A 27,256-nucleotide genomic window follows, 5' to 3' on the forward strand; every position below is an offset into this window, starting at 1 on the left:
AATGTTCTTCCTGATATTTACAGTACCCATCTGGGACTCTAGTTATTACAATATTATTGACTATATTTCCCATGCTTTATATCCCCATGACTATGGATAAAAAACTTGAAAGGATTTAGAAGTACAGATATGACCTTTCTTTAGCCAAGGTGATTTGGAAGAATGCTGACAGCTGAGATTTTCATTCTATACAATTATGCACATACAGAGTTGTGCATATATAACATAATTTAGATTTTTACATGTAGGTAAATCAAAAACTAGCTTAAATCACATATTTTATTAAACAAATATGCCTAAAGCTTTGCATTTAAGCCCATATTCCAATATAGAATATCCACTTTGTTAAGAAAATAATAGTACAGAAAAATAAAGCACAAATGCTTTTGATATCTTAGAAAGTGATGAAATGTGACTTTATTAATACCTTAAAGCAGTGGTGAGAAATTTAGACATGTCACTAAATGTGTCCACAAGGCTGAAAAGTTCCTGTGGAACCAATAAAAAAAGTGGATTCAGTTTCAGGGACTAAGACGTTCATCCTAGTGAATAAATAGACACATTCAAACTTCACGGATACTTGTCAATATGATTTTCTTCTATGTTTTATGAAAGAGGCTCAGAAACATGAGATTCAAGGGAGCCACTCTCAAATTCCTAAGAAAGAGGTGGTTAAAATTGAAGAATTAATTTCAAAGGTTAGTCAATGAATCGTGGCAAAAGCACCTAAGGAATTGGACTGGGAGTAGAAGACAGAACCTTGATTTCTACGGAGCTGGAGTATTAAAACCTGAATGTTAATAAAGAGAAAACTCAGCAGTGTTGACCGAGGTAGAAAAATGATTGCTACTTTGGCACTGCCTGTACCTAGTCATCACGGACATATGTTTCATGATACAGTCTTTCCTATAAACCAGCCTTTGATTCCCTTTTAGATTGTCTGATCTGAGCCTTAGGAACTGAAAACATTGAGCTATACTCCATCAGTCCTACGGGTGACACCAGCACAGAAAAATAACAGGGAGCCAACACAGGTGACTATGCTATTAACTTGGCTTTTATTAAGGCAGGTTCAGTCCAAATTCATGTTAATTTAATAACAATACTAATCACTCAGAAACAATCCGTAATAACATCACACAAGAGAAGTGAGGGATAATGAACCCAAGTCCCAGAGCCTAAGTCTGCAGGTCTGGGAGACAGCATGGTGAGCAAGGGAGCCAGCCACTAGCATCTTACGAGGCAGAATCTCTGGAGCCAGGTGGGCAGCAGGGCAGATGAAGTCCTCAGTCCAGTAGGGCAGAGCCTCCAGCTGCACTACAGTCTAGAAAGCAACACAATTGGAATAGCACCTTGGTGTGTGTACCTCAGCTGCCTCAGCAGTAGTCTGAAGTCTACATCAGTTATATCCTTGAGGACCATTTATTCCTCCCTCTGGGTCTCTTGATAAGTGTCTTGGCACCCCTGATGGCAAGTGGGGGATTTCCCCAGAAGCCTATCTATGGGAGGTCCCACTCTGCAGACATGGCTGTTCTGATTACATGTGCAGATATCTTAGGTGTGTCTCCTTGCCAGATGCATCTAACATGCCTTACGTGGTTTCCCTCTTGAACCAAAGTGACATGGCTTACTGCCAACCCTCTTGGTTGACACAAATGACTCCATTTTGTTTTACATACTTTATGGTATCCTTACTGAACCAATGCCATTTTATTGGCCCTGCTCTCCACACTAGTCACGGTTAGCTTGTACACTGTGGCAGTGGCAGGCCTATTTTAATTTCATTGTTCATGACTGAACACACATTATGGAAGGGCTGAACGTTGGAAATAAGAGGAGAAGTGGATACGGCACCATATAAAGAAGAAATTAATTACACAAATAGTTTATGCAGTAAATAAACTGAATAGGAAGGCATATGTAGAAACTAAAATGGCTTACAAATAGAAACTGGCAGTCAAAAATGTACTTGTCAGTATGTAATAGTGTCTTCAAAACTCACCCTCCCCAAAAAAGCAATATAAAAAGAAATCCTGGGTAAGTAACCTTTCTTGCCTGTTCTCTCTTTGTTATTCTGTTTGAGTCATCATTATCACTTCTAGATCAGTGGTGTAATTTTTTCTACCAGTAACTTTAATAGGCTTTATACCAATATTAAACAAAGGAAGTATTTTACATTGACTGAGTTGATGAGAAATGCCTTCACTCAATTAGTTTCTCAATACTGAAATATTTTGAAATAAAAAAGAAATAGGCAATCTAAAAACCCTAAACTGATAATGAGGTAAAAGTTTCTCTATTCTTATACACCATGATGTTTGAAAAAGTGGATACTCTTTCTACAGCACCAATGGGGAAAAATGTATTCAATAAGTCTCTGGAGAATAAGAGATTATGTGCTATCCTTCACAAATGAAGTATTTGTAAAAATATCAAATAATTTTAAAACATGCCACTTTGAGATCATTTCATAAATGTGGGAATTTTAAATTTTGTCAAAACGCATTCTCTTATAATTTCAGGAAAATATTTTATCTAATATAAAATTGAGATCAGAATACTATAGTTTATAGAAATTATGTTTATTCTTGCTAAAATTTATGTCTTGAATATTTTTTATATTTTAAAATATTGTTTAATTGTTATATTGCATTTTAATGTTTCAGTTGAATTGAATAGATTGAAAATAGTTGAATAAAAACTACTTTAGCTCTATTAGTCAAAAGCTATATATTAATATTGACTTCTCAAGTAGGTAGAGAACTGTAAAATTACAAGAAATATGAATGTACAATAAATTTCACTGAATAGACAATGTACTTATTTTATATAAAGTATATTAATCTCTATCTCATCAATTAAAAAAACAAATTTATATTAGTCTTATCTATTTATGTACACTGCAAAATAATTGAATAAATTTCCCCAGCTTGATTGAAGTCACTGACCAAATAGTGATATGCTCTTCTGATAGGACTACTTATCTAAGAAAGTCAAAATGTAAAAGAATTCCTCCTGATTGCCAGGGGGTAATGGTGATTATTCCCTTTTATGTTCCACTCCCCTGTGAAGACAGAGTATAATCACCTACATAGACTTTCTGTGGATAATAAAAGCTTTCTTTTTTAACTCTTATTTTCTTTGATATTTTTGTTCTCCTGTACATACTAGGAAAAATAGTGTAAAACTATTACTCTCTTATCTTGCTTGTTCAGAAATTAGGACTCATAAATTTTCATTCTTGTGTATTACTTCACACAGTTTTAGAAAAACAAAGCCAAATGTAAGGAGTGACATAAGTGAAGGAAAATTTCATACTAACTAATTAAAAAGGGAAGAAGAAATTGTGAAAGTAAGTAAAAACAACCAACATTTAAAAAAAGAAATTTCAAAAGGGATAATGAGTTTCCAAAGAAAATAGATGCCATTGTCTTGAATTATAGGCATATGTAACCTCACAGCCACTCACCTTCTCATTCCAATACCATATTAATCCAGGAACCATTGGTTAAAGGCATTCCAATTGTTAATGTATATTTCCCATTTCCAGAACTCTTGGCTCTGCTGGGATAGAAATCCTAAAGAAAACACTCGTTCTCTAGGAGCCCAACAAGTAAAAAAAAAAAAAAGAAGAAGTAATCATATTTGCAGGAGGAACTGACCTTACCTAGCAAGAAAAGATAGGGCTGCTTTTTAGAACACCAGGGCAGTGAGGAATACATATAAAATGTAGGTGATGCACTTGGCTGCCCATAGTTCTAACTATGCTCATTGTTATTATGAATGGGCAAGAGTGGTAACCCCTGCTTAAGAAAATAATAATTATCAAGAGATCTGACCTTAAAATGAAGATTTGTGTTACAACCCTATGTCATTCAAAACACCAAAAGAGGTGATAGTTGGGAGTAAGTGGAATTTAGAACGTGTTTTAGAAGAGGGATACAATGAGTTGCTTTCTCAGAGCCAACTATAAGAATGAGAGCTACAATTTGTCTCACTAACCTCCTTATTTAAATGTACACCTATGTAAAGACAACCACTGGAAAGCTGGAAGAGTTGCTGAAAGAATATGAGTTGAGAGGTGGATTATGAGACTAATAGTGGACTATGTAGCATCAAGATCCTCCTTAAAGAAAGAACATACTGTGAATATGGTTAGCTGACAGCCCATGGGTATTAATTCCTCAACATATGAGCTGAGGTCAGATTTTTCAACATTGTTCCAGGCAATGGCTAAATAAGGCTATGCTAAACAAAGGTCTTGCCATTTCCAGCCAGCATGGGGTTCTTCTGGTAGGCAGTCTTTTATCTAGAGTTCTTTGGTTTAGCTGTTAAAGTTTTCATCAAATCAGCATTCCTACTCACTTCTTTTTCCTTTCAGAGGTGATGCTCCCTAATACATCTTTACTCCTCACCTGGTCTCCACATCTATTTTCTGGAAGAACTAACTGATACAGGTGGATTAGCACTTTTTTCTATGATGGTAACTCAAATGAGCAGAAGTTCCTTTCACAAGATGAAAGATTATGCAATTCTCAAGCAAAGTAAACTATCCGAGTAAGGAGTTCAGTTACCAGACAGTCTTTAAATGCCACACTGTTGGAATTGCCAGTGTTCATATTAAAGCCACACCATAGAAAGGCTGCATCTAGCTAATGACTAGGGGTTTTAGAAACCTGCCCCGTCTTCTGAAATGCAACTCCCCTCATGGTGCTTCTGACTCTGGGACTTACCCTCAACACAGCTGAGATTTTTGAAAATTCACAGTGCAGCTCAATCTTTCCTTACACCTCCCTATCAGAGGAGTCAGACCTGCATTATAGTTTGATTGCTCTTCCCACATGCTCCTGGTGTTCACTCCCTGTTATCTTTCACAGACATGTCCACCTTAAATCTCTTACATTCCAATTACAATTTCTGTCTGCTTTCCAAAAGCCCAAACAAACACAGAACCCATCCCATTATCATCTTGTAAAGTTTTATTTACTTATGTGGAAACACTACTCACATTTCCTTTTCATTGCACCAGATTCTTTTCTCTGGCATTATGTGATATACATCTAATATTTGTCATTCTAGAGCAAGGTATTTCAAATACATATAAAAAGTCTCTTTTTTAATTAATTAATTAATTGTTAAAGTATTCTTTGAAGTTGGCTATTTCTTTTAAATGTATTCTATTTTGAAAGATATTTCTTTAAAAAATCTAGCATGCAAATTTGATTTATTTTTACATTTACTACACTTTCAGTCTGAGGTTACAGTGGGTCCATACAAATTCCTATTCTGTATTTTGTATTTATGTTAATATAGTCTAAGATCAAATGTGTAGTTTTCACATCATGCAACAGAATCATGCAAAGGCCACACTCACCTAGAACTCATATATCTTTTTCACAAATGTTGTTGAAAGACATTTTCTTCATTTATGTTTCTCTAGTTGTTTCTTTAGAGCTAAGCCTGGTAATATATACTTATTCTCATTACAATTCATTTAATTTTCTTTGGTCCATCTAACTCATCAATACTTTCCCATCCTGATTATGTAATATAATATACTTACTACTAATATATTCTAAATTAGTTTTAACCTCAAATTCACTCATCATGCCATCTCTGTTCCAGGAAATGGTATAAATGTGGAACAGGAAAGGCTGTTAGCTCATGTTAGATTTTCTTGCAGATTAACATCGATCTATTTATCAACAATTTTGGATTTGATCATCCATCAACTATGGATCCACACAACTGTACCTTTACTTATTATTAAATCCATAGTTTATTTTGTTTTTACAATATTTTATTAGATATGTTATCATATGTATATATTTAATAATACATTAAGCATATGTATTTGATCAAGATGCATTGTAATGCTTTATTTATTTAATTACTAATGGGAAAAGGAAGAAATTGTAGGATAAGTGGAACTGTAAAATTCTGTTAACTCTCTTTGAATTGGCTTTTTAACTAGTTTCCTATCACTTTGAAAGTATCTAAGGAAAATGTAAGTACAACAATAGTAGGATACACAACTGATAGTGGCTTAAGTGCAAGTGAAAAAAGTGGGGCTTTTCCCCAAAACCCAATACACTGATCAACTAGGTTAAGAAATCCCTTTTCTCAGGCTAGAGGGAGAACAAAGCAGTATCAGTAATTAATCTGTCCTCTTGCTTACCTAGCTCCATACTAAGTCCTTAAGTGCCTATAGTATTTTCCATTTAAGGAAAACTAGTTCTTAATATTAAGTACAATAATGTTCTCTCACTGGCTAAGGCAGAACATGTTGTGACTGTCAACCCCAAGCTTTCTTGGAATGATAAAATAGAAGAAACTTGCTCTTTCTTGATCTCTGTAACAGGACATGTGTCCAAAGGGCCAGACTCAAAGTTTCTTTTTTCTCACAAGCTCTTTCTACCTTCATTCCATACTTGATTGGTTTTACAGTGTTATCTGTTATATTGATTCTGATCCATGTAAACAGTAGGGAAAGAGAAGAGATAGTTAAAAGTGTAGAGATATAAAAAGGCCATGGATTCCCCCTGCAGGCCTACATTGCTCTTCTTTTAGTAAACACTGACCTTGTGCCTTAAGCTGTGCATTGACTAAGATGCTTTTCTTTCATGTGTTCTACGTGAAGTTAATTATGATTTTGTCCCATTTTTAAGATTCAGTAGTTGGTATAATAGAGTTATTTTGGGTATAAATAATAAAATTCCAACTCACAACGTCTTAAAAAATGACAATACAACACAATCACTATTTTTTGTTTTTATTTTATTATTATTAATTTTCCTGAGTAAGACTTAAAAATTATGATTTTATTTCATTCAGCCAGTGGCTATTTTTCTAATTTTATTATCATAATTGAGATCAATGATTATTGATCAACACTGATTTTAAAATTTCTGCTCACATAACTGCATGGTAACACAGTTAAAATAGCTACCTAGGCAGTATGGGCATCTTTATAGAATCAATGAGCAGGACAATTTTGTAAATTTCTTTAAATTTAATTTTTCCATAGATGCCTGAATGTAAAAATATAAAAATTAACCAGACTATGTCAAAAGTGTTTATATGACAGAATATATTATTGGAAATTTACCAACAATTATGCTTTTATAGAATTGATTCTGTGGTTTTAAATGTTTTGCTTCATAAAAATAATCAGGAGTATGTTTGATGTTCGTGCATTATATTTTTCTTTGTTATAAAGAATAAAAACATTTTATTAATATATACCAAGAAAAAATTAATCACAATAATGCTCAGAAGGAACTTAATCTGTTACAGTGTCTGACAGAATATGGATACATTAATATGATTTATAAATATGACCTTTGTTCTAAGAAAGAGAACAAAGAAGGAATTAGTTCAGAAGAAAGTCTAGAAAATAACTGGTTAAAAATACAAAGAATTAGTCAAATTGAAATGTAAACATCCTGGAGGTTTACATTTAGGTCTACTATCCTAATGGAATAATTTATTTATTTATTTTTTAAATTTTAATATTAGTTTATATGACTATACACAAATTAATCTGAATGTAGCATTTATTCCACAAAATACTTATTAATAATGCATTTCAGTACTATTTCTATAATAGAAACAACACATTAGAAAATAAAACTTGAATTAAAAATGATAGAAATAAAAAAATTAAAGTTAACTTATATGATCCAATATTTATTCTGCTGTATTATTTAATTAATTAGGAATTTGAGCTGCATAACATAATGGTATATATTTTAAACATTCTGTATATTAGAATTTGATACAGAAATGCATCTCTTAATTTCATTATCAAAATAAACTCAGCATACTGTGAAAGCAATTGTTTTAAAGAAAACAAAAACTTCAAAAAAGTATCATTATTAGCAGAATTTGTATCAGGTTTCATTTACTAATCCTCTGGAAGTTAGCCAATTAAATTTGCATTATTCTAACAATATGATAATATTGAAAACAAGTTTTTCTAACTTAGTACTGTTGCTATTTGGACTGGATACTTCTTAATTGTTGGGTCTTCTCACATCAACCCCAGTGGTAATAATTTAAAATGTCTCCAGATACTGACAAATACCTTTTGGTAACTTGTGTGTGTGTGTGTGTGTGTGTGTGTGTGTGCGCATGCACCAGGGTGAACTGAGAACCACTGATCTAAAATGAAAAAATAGTAAGTACACACAACTGGTGTGATGATTTTCATATGTGTTATTTCAAAATATCCAGCTAAATTTATAATATATACTCAATGTTTGTAAATCAATCTACATTAGAAATTGAATCAATTTTGCCATGTTTTATAAAGATACTAGCATGTAGGGAGTGTAATATGTATTAAAAATCAAATTTCAGAATATGGAAGTAGCAGGAACAATTAAAAAGTTAAGTATGAGAAAATGGCAATATTTTCTCAAGCATAGTAGGAAGAAAACACAATTTTGGCAGGAAGTTATGTTATTTTTCATACATGCCTTCCATAATAAAGTTGGAGAGCTGATGAAAGTCAAATAAACACACACACATACACTCAAAAACTACTATATTTCTATCAGCATGATAATGGAATATATAATATATTAATTATAAACAATAGCTATAAATATCAAAACATCATTTTCTAAAGCAGATATAAATTATTTTTCTAGAGATAAAAGATCATATAAAATGAAGAAATGATAAACTTATAGCCGAGCAGCCACAATTATACTTTATCACTTCAAATTGAAAAATTAATTTTTTCTTGAAATTTGTTTCCCTGCTCAGTCATCAACCTGCTTGACAAAGGCATATGGCAGAATATTTTTTTTAAAGGTAAACAAAAATGGGTGAAGAACATAGTTCCTACAATAACAGAAATGTATAATTCCTAAGATCACCTAGAACATATTAATATTTTATTTTAAAAATATATTTACTCACTAGTAGGAAGGATTACTCTTATAAATAGTTTGTATATAGATTACTCATGATCCACAACCTGGTCTCTACCTACTAGATGCCAGCAACAGCTCCTCCCCTAGTCATGATAGTTTAAAATGTCTCCAGACATACCTAAGTGTTTTCCCCTGGGGATGACAAATTTACCCTGGTTGAGAATTATTGTTTTATACCCTCTGAACCTTAAATGACTCACTTGCCCTTATTAAATGATACTTGCTACTTTCTGGAAGACCCTGCAGAAATCTCTGAAGAGAGGCAGCTACTTTGCAAAATGCTATTCATCCTCAGGATCTACACCAGTTTCTTCTCTGACAACAAGACCAATATACTGGGGAGATGCTGAACCTTTAGAAAGAGGGTAAAGATTGCATGTAAAGAAGCATCATGACCTGGATATCATGGATCAACAGGAGCCAAGAGAGATTTAATGGGATGATTTATTGAGGGTGCTGTAAAAGTAGAAGGAATCCAAAGTCAGATATATGAGGGATACATTTTATAAAGATTCAGGGGCCTGCCACATTGGTGAAGTTTTCTGGGTCAGTTGGAATGGGTTATAAATGACATTTTCTTCTACAAGTCATAAGAAAGTACAACACTTAGTAGACCATTTCAGGTTCACACTTGGAACTATGGGATGGTATAGAAAACTATGGTTTTGCATGTGGTCCAAAGAAGGGAAGTGTTCTGCAGTTGCCAAAGCTGCATGCTCTGAACCATGGGTCATCTGGTTCAGTAGACTCCTTGGTACTTGAAATATCTTTGAATTTAATATGGATTTAACATCAATCCTCAATAAGAGAATTACAATGTGGTTCCTTAGACTATCAGAGCAAAGCTATGCTAACTGAGGTGTAAAACTAGATATGTTGAGAAACAATGCATATTTAAAATTACTAAACACATTGAATAAAGTTGTTTATGATGTGCTGCCAAGATGAAGCTTCTAGTCATGGGCAACCAAGCGACCATGAAGCTAAAGTTAGATTGTGTCTCATCCATCAAATCATATAATGGACCAATCCAATAGCAATCCATGGTAATATAAGTTGTACATTAGGGATCAGGGGTTATGAGGGTCATAATATACATGTACAACCTAAAAGTAGACTGATGTCACACTATAGCTTGACTCAACAGAGGCCTTTAGGAGACCAAGAAGAGAAAGTCCCCCAATTAGGGTAGAGCTTCAGGTGATGCACTTTGTACAGAAAGAAATGTGACCTAGGGAAAGAGAGAGTATATCTGTGCTCATAGGCATTGGCAGATGGCCTATATTATTGAACACAGACATGGAAGGAGAAAAATTGGAAGATCATTGACAGTCTCTAAAAGGCATAGATATGAATCTGCTGGAGTGGAAATTCAATGTAAAGATCGTTATGTCACATTTGACACTACTAGGGAGAATCCACAAGTATACAACCAAGTGATAGAATAACTCTGCCGATTGACTTTAGTCACTGCTGTCATTAGCCACAAAAATGCTGAAACAATGGGCACATGAATGGAACTATACTGGTAGAGATGGTTGCTATACATAGGTACTCTAATTTAGCTACTGCCACTTAACTCAACCTGCCTCAAACAGAGACACACACTGAGCCTCCAATATAAAACCATCCTATAAATAACCAGTCATTTGGTGGCAAATTAATTATATTTCACTTATTTCACTCTGTAAGGAACAGCAATTCACCTTGAATAGGATTGACATGTATTCCCAGTACATGGTTTTCTTTCTTGCCTGCAAGACCATACCCAGCAGAGTCACAGGAATTCTTAGTCTTTCACCTACTGGCATAAGTTCTCATATAACATTTCCTAGGGCTAATGATCTACTTTACATAAAAGAGCAGGGAAAACTGGCCATAAACATGATATCTACTATTTTCACCATTTTGAACTCAGACATTGCCAGCCCTATGGACTACAGGAATTACTTATAAAGGATGCAGTTGGAGGCATGAGATATAAGATGGTATCCTGGTAGTAAGGATGCCATCCTCCAGAATATGGTATACACTATAATCAACAGATAGTGTAAGTCTCCATATATCCAAGAGGTGCAATGTAGAGGTTTGGAAATCAAGGGATTGAAGTAATAGAGGTTTCACTTACTGTAGCTCTTAGTAATGTAGTTGAGTTATTTGTACTTTCAACCCCTTAAATTTGGGTTCTGTAAGATGAAAGTCTTGCTTCCCAAAAGGTAAATTCTTCAGCTTGGATACAGTGGAAAAGCTCTATAGAGTTTTAAGTTATAGCTGCTGCATTTCCACTTCAGGCTCCTCATTCCAAGAGACCAGCAGACAAATTAATAATAATAATAATAATAATAATAATAATAATAATAATAATAATAAGTTGCCTTACTGATGTGGGCAATTTTTCTTGTTCATAATGAGGAAGCAACATTGCTATTACATAATGAGAGCAAAGAATAGTTTGAGGTTTCAGGTGGTGCACAATCAACCTATTGGTGAGTCCATGCCCAGCTTTAAAGATAACAATATTTGAGGAGCTGCTATTTGAGAAAAGCATGCTACCAATTGATTTGGCACCATTAAAGTTGAATTCTGGGTGATCTCCACCAGACAAACTCCCTATACAAGCAACAGTGCTAGCAAAGATTGTGGGACCTTAGAGAAGGAAAGGAAGTGTGGCTGATGAATCTTAGTTATGCTGCAGAAGTAGAAGCTGTAGTTCCGTCCCACTAACTTGTCTTTTGTTAGTGCTCCAGGAAATGAGATTAACTAAAATTCTGAAGAAGTTCTTCCCAGATGGGACACAGTTAATAGGAAAAAGCATATGGATCTGAGTGACACAGATATTCACACTATGGTATTAGTAGATTTTTATCTGACTCCCCTCTTTGAGTCTGACAAATTCATGTTCCATGCACCTGGAGATAGTTGCAAATTGTTCAAAACTGCCCCTTCCCTGGGGACTGTCATTGGCCACAGGGTGCTGCTGGGTTTAAGTGTAAACTATCCTGTGCAGATTGCCCTGATCCTCAGGACACTCCTAAGTTTGATGACTCACTAAGAAGACCCTCAGCACTCAGCATGTAGTCATACTTATGGCTTTGATTCATAACCACAGAAGAAGACAAAGCATAATCAGCAAAAGGAAAAGACACGTGGGGCAAAGTCCAGAGAAAACCACATGCAAACTTCTCATTGGTCACATGGAAAGTGTTTATTTCCCCAAGTAATGAGTTGTGTCGACATGTGTAAAATGTCACCTAAAGAAGCTCATTTAAAACTAAGGGTCCATAGTTTTTCTTAGGGACTGACTGATCATGTAGGCACCCTTTGCTTGGCATATACCAAAAATGCCCGAATGACAGAAATAAAGCAGGTAATTAGCATAAACCATATTGTTTGCATGAACAATTTAGGCACAGGGAATCAGCGTTTCTGTAGCCATCCTGAAATCCAGGTTTCTGGATGTCAGCCAAAGGACAACCTTGTAAGCATGTCCTTCATAGAATGACATTTGGGCCTACTGTGTCAACACTTTTCTATGCATGTGGGAAGGCTGCTGACATGATTAGCTAATGCAGGGATATAAATGGCTCAATCTGAGATATCTTGGAAAGGCTAACTCGGCACTGGATCTCCCCATGGCTTTCACAAGTGAACTTCTTGCTCTGCCATCCTAAATTCATGTCTTCCTCACTTCTTCACAGGGCTACTCAGAGCTCTTCTCTATAAAACTCTGCACACAAGTCTCCAATCTCATTCTGTTTGTAGGCAACCTACTCCAAGGTAACAGCCTTCGTAGTAATGACATCATATAGACTGGAGAGTAGATGAAGTCTAGAAGTTCCCATGTGTTAAGGTAATAATGAAAATAATAGGATATGTTAACTTTTAAAATGCCTAGAGATTCAGATGAAAATTGAACAAGTATGAAATTTTTGGAACCATAGGATTTCTGATATAAAAATATAACTTTTGTTAGTGTAATATAGCTATTTGGAATGGCCAATTTGATGTATAAAATTTATGCTCAAAATGTCAAATTAAAATAGCTGCACTCTCAGTAGATTTTCACAAGTAAATTAGAAACTTAATTTGTTCCAGATGCAAGAGTCATAATAAAGACGTAGAGAGAGGTTTCAGCAGCCAGTTGGTAAAACAAGCACAGGTGCACACACATGTGCACACCCATACGAACATGCATCATTATGTCCTATATACTGTCATTGATGTCAAAAGAATCAAGTGGACGTGCATAGCAGAGTCATTGGCACCTGGAACATCACAACTGCACTATAAATGCTAGTTGACCCCAATTCTATATGACTGTCTCTATTTTGTGCTAATAATTACATACCTGTGTGAGAATAAGAAAAATCCAGTCAATATTGCTAGTTAGGGCCACTAAAAAGATTTGAGATATTAAGCTATATAATAAAGAGATATTCAAAGTAATCTTTTGAATTTTTCAAATTTTCTAATCTTGAAAATATCTGCCTTCCATACAAATGGAGGCTGTGATTGCAAATCCTCAGTACAAATCAGACAGTTCATTATTGAGCTGACTATAATAAAATTAAGTTATATTTGGCAAAAACAGACTCATTATCTGAATATTTGAAATCTAACTCATTTGGTGGTAAACTGCACTTGGTGGCTGTTTTGTAATGTTTGTGTTATTTCCCCATCTCTACCACCTACTAGTTTCTGAAGCCATTGCGTGTTTAATACTTGTGATATGTTCTGCCAATTATTAAGGGTTTCGTTCTGAACTTATGAACCACCAATTGCATTGGAAATGTAATTGACTTTCCAATATTGTTAGAAATTTTCTCAACTATCAATTAAAAGAGCAATTCAAGTAAGTTGGGGGAAATCTAAGGTTCCCTTTCATTGCTTTGGAAGGCTCAGAAAAAACTTTTTATATCTTAACTTCAACAAACATTCCTCTTCTACTTCTCTCAGGAGGGTGCTTGTGTCTCTCTCAGAATAGCCTTTAGTGACTCTGTAGTTTCTGCATTCATTTCTGTCTTAGTAAAGAAGCCTAGATCTAAATTTCCCAGAATGCCTAACTCACAGGGTTCATTTTGAGTCTCATAATGAGAGGAACTCATGCAAACTTGGAAGTTGGAAGAGAATCTTAAGCAATTATTCACCAGTGGAAGCTGTGAACAGGCTCGTGAATGTTGTAGGCAGCCAACTTGAAGCTTCACCAGAAGTTCCCTTCTGTCCTCAGAAAAAAACACCCATTTCAATGTGTCAGGCAGTAGAAATCTTCAATAACTGTTCACTTGCACCTCTTACATATCTGTATTTCCTCAGAGCCTCCTTGACATTCACTACTCCAGGTCATTAATTACCTGCATTCTATCCCTAGTGCCTGAAGTACTGGACCTAAAGAGGTTTCTGTTTCTCTGACTGAATCTGCTTCACGTACCAGGTGACGGGAGAAGGTGTGTATGCATTCATGCCGGAGGTTTTTGCACTTTGGGGACTTATTCTCAAATCATTTTCCTAAACATTAAATCAGTTTTCAAGACAAGTTATGGGGAAATTTGTAAAGAAGCAAACCATTTTGGGGAAGTGGTTTTTAACGCTCTACATTACTGTTAATTGGTTAGATACCATGACATCTCTATTTTCTTAGAGGTTTTAGATAACATTTACATTTTGCATTTAAAGTATCTATTATTTTTGTAAGAATACTGAAATATGAGAAAGGAACTACTTGTATAATTATGGTTGTGAAAAAAACATTTAGTTATGTAAAAATACATACACTTTTTGAGAGATAAAATATATTAAAGTTTCTAAAGTGCAATTTAAATATATGTGTTGTACTTTACAGGATAAAATATAAAAGTTATACTGTAGAAGATAGAAGAGAGTCAAAGAAAAATATCAAGAGTACTTATTTTTAAAACCTGGAATTTCAGCTCAGACACTAAAAGTCATCAAATATATACACACATACACACACACACACACACACACACACACATTACAATTTAAGTCTGTGAAACTGGTAATTTGTGATTCTTATATCATCAATAACAACCAGATTCAGAAATCTTTGAAATTACGTATACTGATTTGTATTTAAATAATTTATATATGCTTTGGCAGCCATTCACTCTGAAGCAGAAACCATCTGTAGAAAGAATAAGCCATTTTATATATTTTGTTTGAAATTTTTATTTGAATTTTTTCTATAATTAATATTCATGCATGACACCTAAATTGTAAGGTATTGTATTTTGTAATTGAAATGTAGAGCTAGCTGTGGTTGATTATTAAAACTGTTGAAGTTTAAACTTCGAGTAACTATTCTTCAATTTTTAAATTATTTCTTTTATCTCCTTATCTCACAAAAATATGTAGGTAGGTCAATAAAATCTTATATGTATTTAATTTTGAAAACACCCAATAAGGTTTTAGAGATGGATAATAATCATGGCAATTTTTTTTTTATTTTTTTTATTTTGGTTTTTCAATTACAGTTGTCCCATTTTTCCCCCTTTGCTCCCGCCCACCCAACCCACCCCCTCTCCCACAATCATATCCCTCCCCGTTGTCCATGTCCATGAGTTATTTATACACATTCCTTGGCTAAACCCTTTTCTTACTTATTGAGGATGGTAAATTTTATGTTATGTATATTTTAACACTATTAAAGGAAGTGGAAAGATAGTCTATCATTCATTGTTAACTAAGATTCAACTAATCTTTTATTGCGTTTTCTTCAACAGAGATCAAATTATAATTGCTTTCACATAGGCAGGTTTGAAACAAAAATGTTTTCTCTTGGTAGATAAAACCCTAAAAGTTATAGAAATTATAAAAATATTTTATGTAGAATAAAAAGTCAACTGATTTATTTTTATATTTAAATTTAAATAATATAAAGAAGTTGTATAAATTATAACCAACTAACATGGGTCAGCCCTGTCCATAACAGCAAAAGAGAAAACTAGGACCCCTTTCTCACTCAGTAGTCACAATCCTTTGTTGCTTTACTGCTAGAAAAAAATCTTTTCTGAGTTTAACACCTTTGGGGTGTCCAAGTCTAATTTGCCAACCACCAGGCTATGTTCCCTAAGGGAAATCATTTTTACAATTTTACCCCTCAGTTTTCACAGTGGTTACAATCTTCCAACAGAGATCTGGGAAGCCATCTGAAACAATTTGCACATGCACATGGACAGTTACCATAATTCCCCTAGCCCACTACTGAAGTCAGTAAGCATCTGAAGAGGGCTAAGAGCATATAAATGAAAGGCTATGTTAACTTCTCAAAAAAGGAGGTTGGTTGAAAAGAGAGAAAAAAACTTTCCTTCTTTCTCTGTTTGGAAACACTTAAATAACACTAGAAATATTTGTTTTTGGAAGGCTTGATGGAACTACTTGTGAAATATCAATCTTGTTTTATAATGGCAAGGTGTTTTTGGACAGTCTTCTCAAATTCTACCATAATAATTGATTTGTTTACATTTTATGTTCTCCTGGTAATTTATGTTTTCCGAGAAATTTTAAGAGAGAGGGGTACAGAGGGACACAGAGAAAGAGAGGCTAGATCAGCCTGCAACGCAGGCATATGTCCTGACCAGGAATTGAACCATCAACCTTTTGGTTCACAGGCCTGCACTCAACCCACTGAGCCAAACCAGGAAGGGCTATTTTCTGAGAATTTAAAGTCAGTTTTCAAATTTATTTGAACAGAATTGAGAAAAATATTGCCCTAGGGGCTTCTGGTCAAGATGGAAGTGAGGTAAACATGGCCCACCTCTTTGCACAACCACAGCAAAAATTACAACTATGTTACAAAACAAGTACCACCCAGGAATCATCAGAAAACTGAGCTGTATGAAAAAGTCCAACAACCAAGGAATTAAAGTAGTCACATTCATCCAGACAAGTGGAGGGATGGAGATGCAAATGGGCGGTCCCATACCCATGTATGGGGTATGAAAATCAGGAGGGATACTTCCAGAGTAAGGGATCCCAGGTCCTCATCAGACCACCCAGCCCAGGGGCGCAGTGACAGGAAGATAAATCCCCATAACCTCTGGCTATAAAAATCAGTGGGGGTTGGGACAGTGAAGCAACTTAAACGGTGGGATTCTCAGGAGTCTCCTCTTAAATGGCTCACAACAGATTTAGGACTTATACAGACTCACTTTTTCTGGGTTCCAGCATCAGGTCAGCAGCTGGAAGGGCACAAATAGCATAGGGGTAGAAACTGCAGCGTCTGGTATTAGGGAGAGTGTCAGAGGAACTTCCTTCTGGACAAAACTCCAGAGGCAAGGCAGTGGCCATTTGACCCTTTTCTGAGCCCTCCCCCAAACAGATACACCATATCTGAGACTCCATTAACTTGATTCACATGGGTTGTCACATCATGGTGATTACACATGGCTCCACCCCATCCAATTCACTGGTACAATAGGCCACAGGGAGTCAGACCAGTTCTTCCTAAAACGTAGAAACAAACACAGGGAGGATGCCAAAATAAGAAGACAAGGAAATACAGCTCAAATGAAAGAACAGAGCAAAACTCTAGGAAAAGAACTAACCAAAATGGAGATAAGCAATCTATTAGATGCAGAATTCAAGACACTGGTTGTAAGGATGCTCAAAGAACTAATTGGGTACTTCAACAGCATAAAAAAAAAAAGACCCAGGCAGGAATGAAGGTTACACTAAGTGAAATAAAGAAAAAATTACAGGGAATCAACAGTGAAGTGGATGGAACAAAAAATCAAATTAATGATTTGGAACACAACAAAAAAGAAATTCAATCACAACAAGAAGAAGAAAAAATAATAAAAAAAAATCAAGGGTGGGCTAAAGAATTTCTGGGAAACCTATGAATGTATTAACATTTGAATCATACACTCTACACAATTTGTCAAAATAGAGCAAAAACATGCCAACATTCAAATTAAATGTGCCAACATTCAACAAACATACCAACTTTCAACAAATATACCAGCATTCGGGTCATCACACTCCACTTAATTTGTCAAAGTAGAGCAAAGACACATCTCTTAAACACAAGTGTTTATATTAAGGATTAGGCTTAGGAGTTATGATTATTTATAAATTATTCATTGTACATAACTAAAAGACCCTGGCTGGTTTGGCTCAGTGGATTGAGCGTCGGCCTGCGAGCTAAGTGTCGCTGGTTCGATCTTCCAGTCAGGGCACATCAGAGAAGGAAAACTCTGACTCCAAAAAACCTCCGCTGCCTTGCGGCATACCTCTTCAGGGGAAAGGCTAAGGGAGTAAACCCCGACAGAAAATCCGGAGCCGGAGTCCCTAAGGCGGTTTGACGTTGTAGTCAACACCGGCAACTCCTGCGGCGCACCTGAAGCCAAGCTGTATTGACTCCGTCTTTCCCTTGGACCCTTCAGCTGCGAAGAGAGGGGGGGTCTGCTGCATGGGCAACAGCAGACCCTCCATATCACCCTGCCCAGGCTCTGTAGCTTCAGCTTCACTGGAGAGGACACTCCAGCGTCATCGCAAGATGTCGATTCAACACGGGAGGAGACAGATACCGTGTCACTCCCGAGTCGGACTGCACAGCCATTCTCGGTGGTGCAGATAGACTCTTAAGAAGCTACACCATCGTCTCTCGAGACGGACGGCTGCCGACGACGACGACATAACTAAAAGAACTAGTTAAATGCCTGTTAAAATTATTTTTTCCTTTTTTCCAATTATTTTCTACACACATTATTACTCTTATGTTCTTGATATTTAATGTCCATCTTCCAAGAACTTGTCCCATAGTTTGTCTTTATGGAAGAATTTAAGTTCAGTTGATAATATGTTGGTTGCATATTTATACTATTATAAAACAAGGCTTCATTTTTCCTAAGGCTGATGATAGTAACTTTAAATATCATCTTCTCATCATATATTATTTCAAGAGAGAAATATTTATCTTCATAGTAAAAACAATTTATTACAGTGGTTATCCTTGAACAATAGCAAAAAAGATGCCTATCAACAACAATTTATATCCCTAGGGAATAAACAGTTCTAATGTTTCATGTAAGAGTTAAAATCTTAACTATAATGATAATATTTAAATTGTGTCATGTTTTATTATGTAGATTTTCTTTTAAGAATAGAAACTCAATTATTGGCTTGGAAGTTATTTTAAAAAATTCACTGTATTATCAAAAGTATTTTATCATAATTTATTCCTAGATATGTAAAATCATTTATAATGATAATTTTAAATAGGAATAAGAAAGTTTAACCAACTCGACTACTAACTTTTAAAAATTAATGCATATCCTTTTTCATATTCTGTCAAAGCCAAACATCCAATTCATTTATTTTTCAAATGAAGAATAAAATGTTTAATCTCCTTGTAAATTGACATTCATCACTTTTGCCTTACACCTGAAACTTATAGTTCTAAATGATGACACAGTTGCACTTTAACTTTAATTTCCTGAAGCCATCAATAATGTGGGGCTTAAATGCATTCTAATTGAAAGGGTCTCATTGCCTGAATTCTATTACTATCTACTATGAGGTCTTTTCTTTTATGGATTTCTGTGTCTGCTGCTTTCAAAGTTAGAATATTTACTTGAGAGGACATCTTAGAGACTTAGTGGAAATGAAAATACAATTCCTCTGTCAATTCTATTCCTGGGGCTTCATAATCAAATTGGCTACTGCCTTATCATTTGTCAGGCATGTGGTCTTTCACAGACCCAATGCAGAGAGGTTGCACTGAATCAAATCATATGTTTGTTTTGTCCTTCAGACATAAAGACTCAACAAAATTGTATTATATATAGAGTTATTTTATTTAGTCCTAGTTTAAATCTATCTATTTATCCATCTATCTATTATGTATCCATCTATCTCCCTTATAGCCATACTCTCTTAACTATCTGTTTCCTAACACTTTTTTTTTTAATTAGAAAAGTTATTTTATGTATTGGATTTAAAAATTATTTATTTCTCCTCTGGTCAAATTGGAAAAGTACACTCCAAAAATAAACTATAAACTCTAGAAAATACTGACAAGAATGTATAATTTTCATGACTTAGCTTCCTTATTTCTCTTTATTCTTTGATACAAGAGGAAATCACAATCCACTGATTCTATGACACCTTTAATGTTACACTCCCTTTGGATCCTTAATTCTCTTTATTGGAACTTAACTTCCATGGTCAATATAATCTTCCCTTTTATCTTAACTCTTTGCCCTTATTTTGCTTCACTGTGCATTCTTAAAAAAAATCATCTATTTATTTTTATAGAGAGGAGAAGGGAGGGAGAAAGAAAGGGAGAGAAACATCAATGTGTGGTTGCTTCTCCTGGACCCCAAACTGGGGAACTGGCCCTCAACCCAGGCATGTGCCCTGACAGGGAATTGAACTGGTGACCTGCTAGTTTGCAGGCCAGCACCCAATCCACTGAGCCACACCAGCCAAGGCTTATTGTGCATTCTTACTGAAATCTCAGCCTTGACTAAAACCAACTCTATCTACTAAGAGCCAGCCCTTCATAGGTAAACCTGCCCTATACATGTCCTTCCCATTATACTGACTTGTCTCCCTTACCACTCATCTCAAGAGAGCCTTTATACTGGTCAACAATGATAATAACTTGTCCTAATCAATCTGCTCCTTCACTCTTTCAGACCAATATCTCATACATAATCCTCTGTTCTCAAAACTTCTCTGTACTCATTTTCAGCTTTGATCTTCTTGCTCCTTATGTCATTGAAAAATTGAAACAACTGGATGATATCTTTCCCAAGTTGTGTCTACCATGTGAAAGTTATTAACTAGGGTTCATGCATCTATGTCTATATATTCTACCATTTCTCTGATTAGTTTAAATGAATCAATCATACTTACACATACAAAAAGTCCACTAAAATACAAGTTAGCATGGTAATTAAGCAAAGTTAATTATATATGGGGTTGTTTTAATAACATATCTAAGTAGAGTCAAATCTAAATGTATATTTGATCCCATCTCTTTTCGCTACATAGAAATTCACTCTGGCTCTCCTCACCACTGATTCCTCTCTATGTGAGTGTTTCATTTGGCCTATTATTTTTCCCCTCCAAACAAAACAAAGAAAAAGGAAGCTACTCTTGCAACAGTTATTCATTTTTCTAACTTCCGTCTTTATCCCTTGCTTAATAAAAAAATAGTTATTTCAATAACATAGCTAGGCATGAGCATATTTAATTTTTCAGTCACATAATACTTAGATTAACTTATTCTCAGTCAACAGCATAATTCTACAAAAAACAAAATTTGCAGCAAAATTTTTAATGGTATACTTTTAATCTTTTAAGCAATGTACTCAATATGATGAAAATTACACTCTTCAAATATACATTAAACTATGTACATATATACACATATTAAACTATATACACGAAGCAAAACTTGCTCAAAATAATACTGCATATTAGCCAATAAAAATTATTTACAAAACTTCTAAAAAAAGTACTAGCAGACTAAATTCAACAAAACATTGAAAATGTCACGTATCATGATCAAGTGTGCTTTATCCCTGGGATGCAAGGAAGCTTCACCATATACAAATGAATAAATATGATACATCATATTAATACTAAGAAGAATACTAGTCATATCATTTCAATAACTGTAGAAAAAACATTCGATAGAATTCAACATCCTTTCAGGATACGACATATATTCTCAAAAAGTTGGGCCCAGGAAAAACATACCTACAGAATAAAGGCGATATATGACAAGCCCAGACCTAACAGCATCTTCAGTAAAGAAAGGTTGACATTTTTTCCTCTAAGACTAGGAAAAAGACACAGGTGCCCTTCATCACTAGTCTTACTCAATGCAGAACCGGAAATCCTTGCAAGAGAAAGAAATAAAGCCATCCAAATCAGAAATAAAAGAAGTAAAATTGTCTTTTTGCAGATGCCATGATATTAATATGTAGAAAATCTTAAAGACTGCCAAAAAAATATTAGAACTAACAAATAAATGCAATGAAGTTTCACGATACAAAATAAACATGCAAAACTCAGTAATGTTTCTATATACTAACAATGAACTATCTGAAAGATAAAGAAAACAAATCCTATTTACAGTAGCATCAAAACAGTAAAATACAAATTTAACCAAGATGGTTAAAGGTATGTACACTGAGAACTATAAGACATTAACAAAAGAAATGTAAGTTGACACATATAAATAGACATATATCTTACATGTCTCAAATTCATGGATCAATTAATGGAGTTAACTGATATTTTTTAAATGTTCATAAGAACCCTAAGCCATCTATAAATTCAATGCAAGCTCTCTCAAAATCCCATGGTATTTTCCTAAAAAGTTCCACATTATCCTCTCACTGATTGTTAAGTTGGACAAATATTAATTAAGTGTCCAAACCTATGTTTTCCTCATCCATCATCTCCCTGTAATATAGTTTTTGCACATATAAGCCTGAACCAGTGTTTATTTTTAACTGGTATGCCATAAGAATTTTTAAAACACACAATACCTGACTATTTACTAAGAGGACATTGACCTCTTTTTCCTTAGATTGTGAAATAAAAATTGACAACAGCCAAAAACAATAATAGCCATTCAGTGTGACTAAATTAAAATTATACTTTTTTTCTGATTGACAAAAATATAATATATATTTTTGGTATACTGTATAATTTTATTAATTAGTTTATGTGTGACTTGGTATGAAAAAAAGGTTAAAAACCACTGATATAAACCAATGTGATCTTTGTTCCTTTGTTATAGTTTTTCCCTTTACAGCTCTTAATTATTTTTTATAATACTGATTTAGTCTGCTAATGCTTTGATGATTCGTGTCTTGCAATGTTGTCTATTCCTTTATTTAAGAATTCTATTGTAATGTATTAAACTACTGCTGGATTAATTTTAAGAGGGCCTTAAATTTTCTCTCACAGTTTCCATAACCTTTCTGGTCTGCTCCTTATTCTATGACACTCGCATGTTTTGTCTTCTATATCATGAATTTGGCTCACAGAGGCATCTGGAGTTGACTTTATTCATTGCTAAATGTTTCAACAAATATACACACACTTTCAAGATATCCATCTTCATCTTTAGTGGCTCCTTTGCAATAACAGACAGAATAAATAGGGCTTCAAATAGGCCTGGGTATATGAGGAGCTTCAATTTCTCTCTAATGTTTATTTTTTCCTATACTAATTTGTTTTCTCTAGGTAAATTTACCTGTTTTTCATCTTGACCTTTTCCTTTTTTTTGTAATTAAAGGTACTCAAGTGTTTGTTATTTAAATATTAAAAAATAAATAAGATGCTTAACTTAAGTAGTTGGTGAGGCTGTTCTCTGTAGTTTTACATTTTTTAAAACCCCAAACTGCTTCTTCTGAATGTACAGTCAACACAGCTGCTTACTTGAACAGTAATACAGAAGCTGCTGTGTATAAGGTGACTCGACAGATATTTAACAGTAGGAGCAGAGGACGCTTATCTATGTGCAACCTCTCTATTGACTCCGGGTCTACTATTAGACATGCAACTGCATATACTAGTCCACACAACTGTGGTCCTGCCAGATTTGAGAAGAAAGACACATTTTTAATTCCATGATCTTCTGTCTATATGATACTTGGGATTCTACTTTGGAAAAAAAAACTTATACTACAAATCTGTGTGCTTCTAAACAAAGATAACTCTTTAAACATGGGACTTACAAGTCTTTGAAAGTTATTTTGATGAAGGCACATCCTACTCGCAATCCTCAGCTTTCAGTCATTTTTTTTTTTAATGTTGTCTACCTTTCAACACTCAGAATCCGGGTAGTTTCTATTCTGTCTCTACCTACAGCTTCCTATCACCCCTGACAGAAGTTCTACTCTAGATGGTAAATTTGTATAGTCAGACCTCTTAGTAGCCTCTAAATGACTAAAATGTGCAGTGACTTGGGGAAAAGAAACTTTATTCAATGGGGAAAGCAAGCTAGAGCATCATGCTGCCACATAAAACAACTTACCTACAAGTTACATAAGATGTCTGCGCCGCTAAGGTATAATTTCCATTTGTGCTAATGATGTTCCATATAGGTATACAGAGCTACTGCCAACAGTTTGATTTTATGTTTCCTTCTATAATTAAAAACAAAATTCAAAACATTTAGATCTATGTTTTAAATATTTACTTGCACACCTTGTCATGTTTTTTCAATGCACATCCAACTTCTTAATTGACTTCTTCATTAAACTTATTTTTTCCCTCAGTGAGAGGAATGTTTAAAGTCAAAGATTTATGTAATCAACATGTTCAAAGATCATTTTAAAATTCTTACCTCCTAAATTTTCCATAAGTATCTATGTGTGTTAGTTCTTAAATTATATCTTTTTTTTTATTAATGGAAAATACAACCATTAGGGATCACTGAATTTTTAATTATATTAATAGAACACAAAAGGCTATGGTTTACTTCTACCAACCTTATCTCTCTATATATCAAGTACCTATAACTGTTGGGCAATCTCTAATTATAGAGCTGTAATTATTGACAAATACTTGAGAAAATGTAGTAAGATAATCAAAGTTACCAGAATTCATAACTTCCTTGACCAGCATGTTTTTAATTTTCTGGTATAGGATTAATTATTTTAACACACGAGACACATGTCTATTTATGCACAAGGATAGCAAATTGCACCATAAAATGTGCCTTACAGTTGATACAGTTAGTCATTTTGCTTTTCATGTGGCACCTGGATCTTCATCTGTTTTATTCTATTTTTATTTTAAGCAACAAACTATAATCATGAGTACAGAGTTGTAGAGTGTTAAAGCTGGAGGAAATCTCAGAGATCAGCTCATTTAGCACATTAGGAATTTCTAGCTGAGATTTTGGCAAGCATGTAGTAAAGTCGCTCCACACCTAAAAATTGAAAGATACAAAGATCTGTGTTTTCCCAGAAAATGTGTTAGAACAGTACTCATATCCCTAACATGTATTCTCCTAACAAGAACATTTCTAGGTCTTGCAGACACCCCTTTTGTTCAAGCTGCTGGTCCTAGTAGATTCTTACCCATCACCATAACTGCTACTCCTGAGCCCTCCCACGGCTCTTCTAACAATCCACAAAGACTTATGTTAGGTCCCTTCCTGTGGAAGCATAAATTTGGAGCTAGCCTTATCTTGGTATGAAGGCGCTATTTAACAGCAATGGTAGCTGCAGCAGCCATAATCAAATGGAAACTCAGAAAGTGGCAGCACAGATATTCAATTTCAGTGGATATTTACAGAAAAGTAATTTGGAATAATGCATTTTTAAATGCTTTAGTCCTCAGAAATACTATCAATTAAACCACTGAAGCCACATCGCCACAGAGCTAAGCAGACATTAGGATTTAACAGTTAGTTCTAAGAAGAGTTAATGAGGTGGATCAGATAAGCAGTTGAAAAAAGGATTGAAAAAAGTAGAGTCATTTTCCTTACCTTTTATCTAATCCTGCACTAGGCAGCAGAGAGCAATTTCTTAGCATCAAACCAATTGAAATTTATAACATTTTTTTCAAAAGCATATAATTTTCTATAATTTAAAATTCAAACTGTAGACGATGCTTCTTTGAGTCCTGGGTCACTTCAGATATGGAATGATATATTTTCCAGTATTTAAGGTTTACTTTTCCTTTGTATTGAATTTATTGGGGTGACACTGGTTAACAAAATCATACAGGTTTCAGGTGCACAATTCTACAACCCATCATCTGTACACTGTATTGTGTGTTCAACACCCCAAATCAAGTCTCTTTCCAGCACCATTTACCCCATCCCTTCCTCCACCTACTCCCCCCACCATCTGCCACTGTCGTCCACATCCCTGAGTTTTTGTGCTCTTTTCTTTTCAATCCCTCCACCCCCTTCAACCTATTCCCCTAACGCCCTCCCCCATAGCTGCCATCCTGCTCTCTGTCTCTGGGTCTGTCTCTATTTTGCTGAATAGTTCATTTTGTTCATTAAATTGCCCATTTGAGTGAAACTGCATGGCATTTTTCTTTATCTGACTGGCTTATTCCACTTAGCATAATGCTACTTGGCCATTAAAAGGAAGAACATATTACCCTTTGCACCAACAAGGATGGACCTAGCGAGCATTACATTTAAGGGTATTAATGAAATCCTAAAATCAAAAGTTGAAATTTTATGAGAAACAAAAAAATAAGGGGGCGGGGGGTGAATACAATAAAGGAAATCCTTGATTGTATCTTGCACATGTGTCTAGCATTTATTCACTCCAGGACCTGAAGCTGCTTGACCTTCAAAAAACTCCTCATTTTTTTAAGGAACTGTACCCCTATTGCTACCCCCATAAATGTTAACATTGTACAATCATGACCGATCCTTAGTCAGTTTCAATCCGCTATAAGCAACTAAGAGGACACTTTCAGAAACCTATTGGGAAGTTTTAATAATGTGGGAGAAACCATAGACTAATCAAAGGGGAAATAAGGGGGAATGGGGTAGAGGATGCTGGAGAGAATGTATATGGAGAACACAGTGGAGGATATTTTTTCATATCAGAGAGGAGATAGATTGCTAGAAAGGGACGTGGAGATACAAGAGACCTTTTCTAACAGGATAAATCATATCAGGTCAGTATGCTTTTGAAAATGAAAATTGAGCCAATGAAGAAGGAAAGCTGATTATGCAAGAAGTGAGAATGAGATTGATTTAACAAAAGGGGGGAGGGGATGGGCCTCAGAGAAGAAAAAGTTAATCCACCATAACAGGAAAACAAACAAACAGTGCATGTGTTAATAGATGAGGCCAAATGGTAGGAAAGCCTAGACGCTCTTTTCTAGATGCTCCTCTTTTTCTGGTCATATGGAAAACTAGATCATTGGCTGAGACTCAACAGGTCTTATCGGTGATATGAAGAGTGAGGGAAACCCTGATGTTGTTTTCTAGAGGAGAGGGGAATGAACTTGCAAGTCAGCATTAGGGCTCGTGTGAGAGTGATGGTTATATTGTTCATAATGTAATTTTAAATTACCAGTAAAAATGATATTTTCCTTTAATATTTTCAGCTGTAAGAATGCAAGGCTGGATTAGATTAATTGAATTTAAAATCTTTTTTTTTTTTTTTTTTTTTGGTTAAAAAATGGAGGGCAAGAGTTAGAATATATTTAGAATGTGGCTATAAAATTTAAACTAAATAAGGAAGTGAGGACGGGAAGGGGTTATTAGACAGCAATGGATAAAAATGCTTTGTAGGTGCTTACAAAGTTTAATCATTTTTTAAAAGTCAGAGTAAGAAGGAGTAAAT

Source organism: Furipterus horrens, unplaced genomic scaffold (genome assembly GCF_987537825.1).
Source record: "Furipterus horrens unplaced genomic scaffold, mFurHor1.1.pri manual_scaffold_5, whole genome shotgun sequence".
NCBI lineage: Eukaryota > Metazoa > Chordata > Mammalia > Chiroptera > Furipteridae > Furipterus > Furipterus horrens.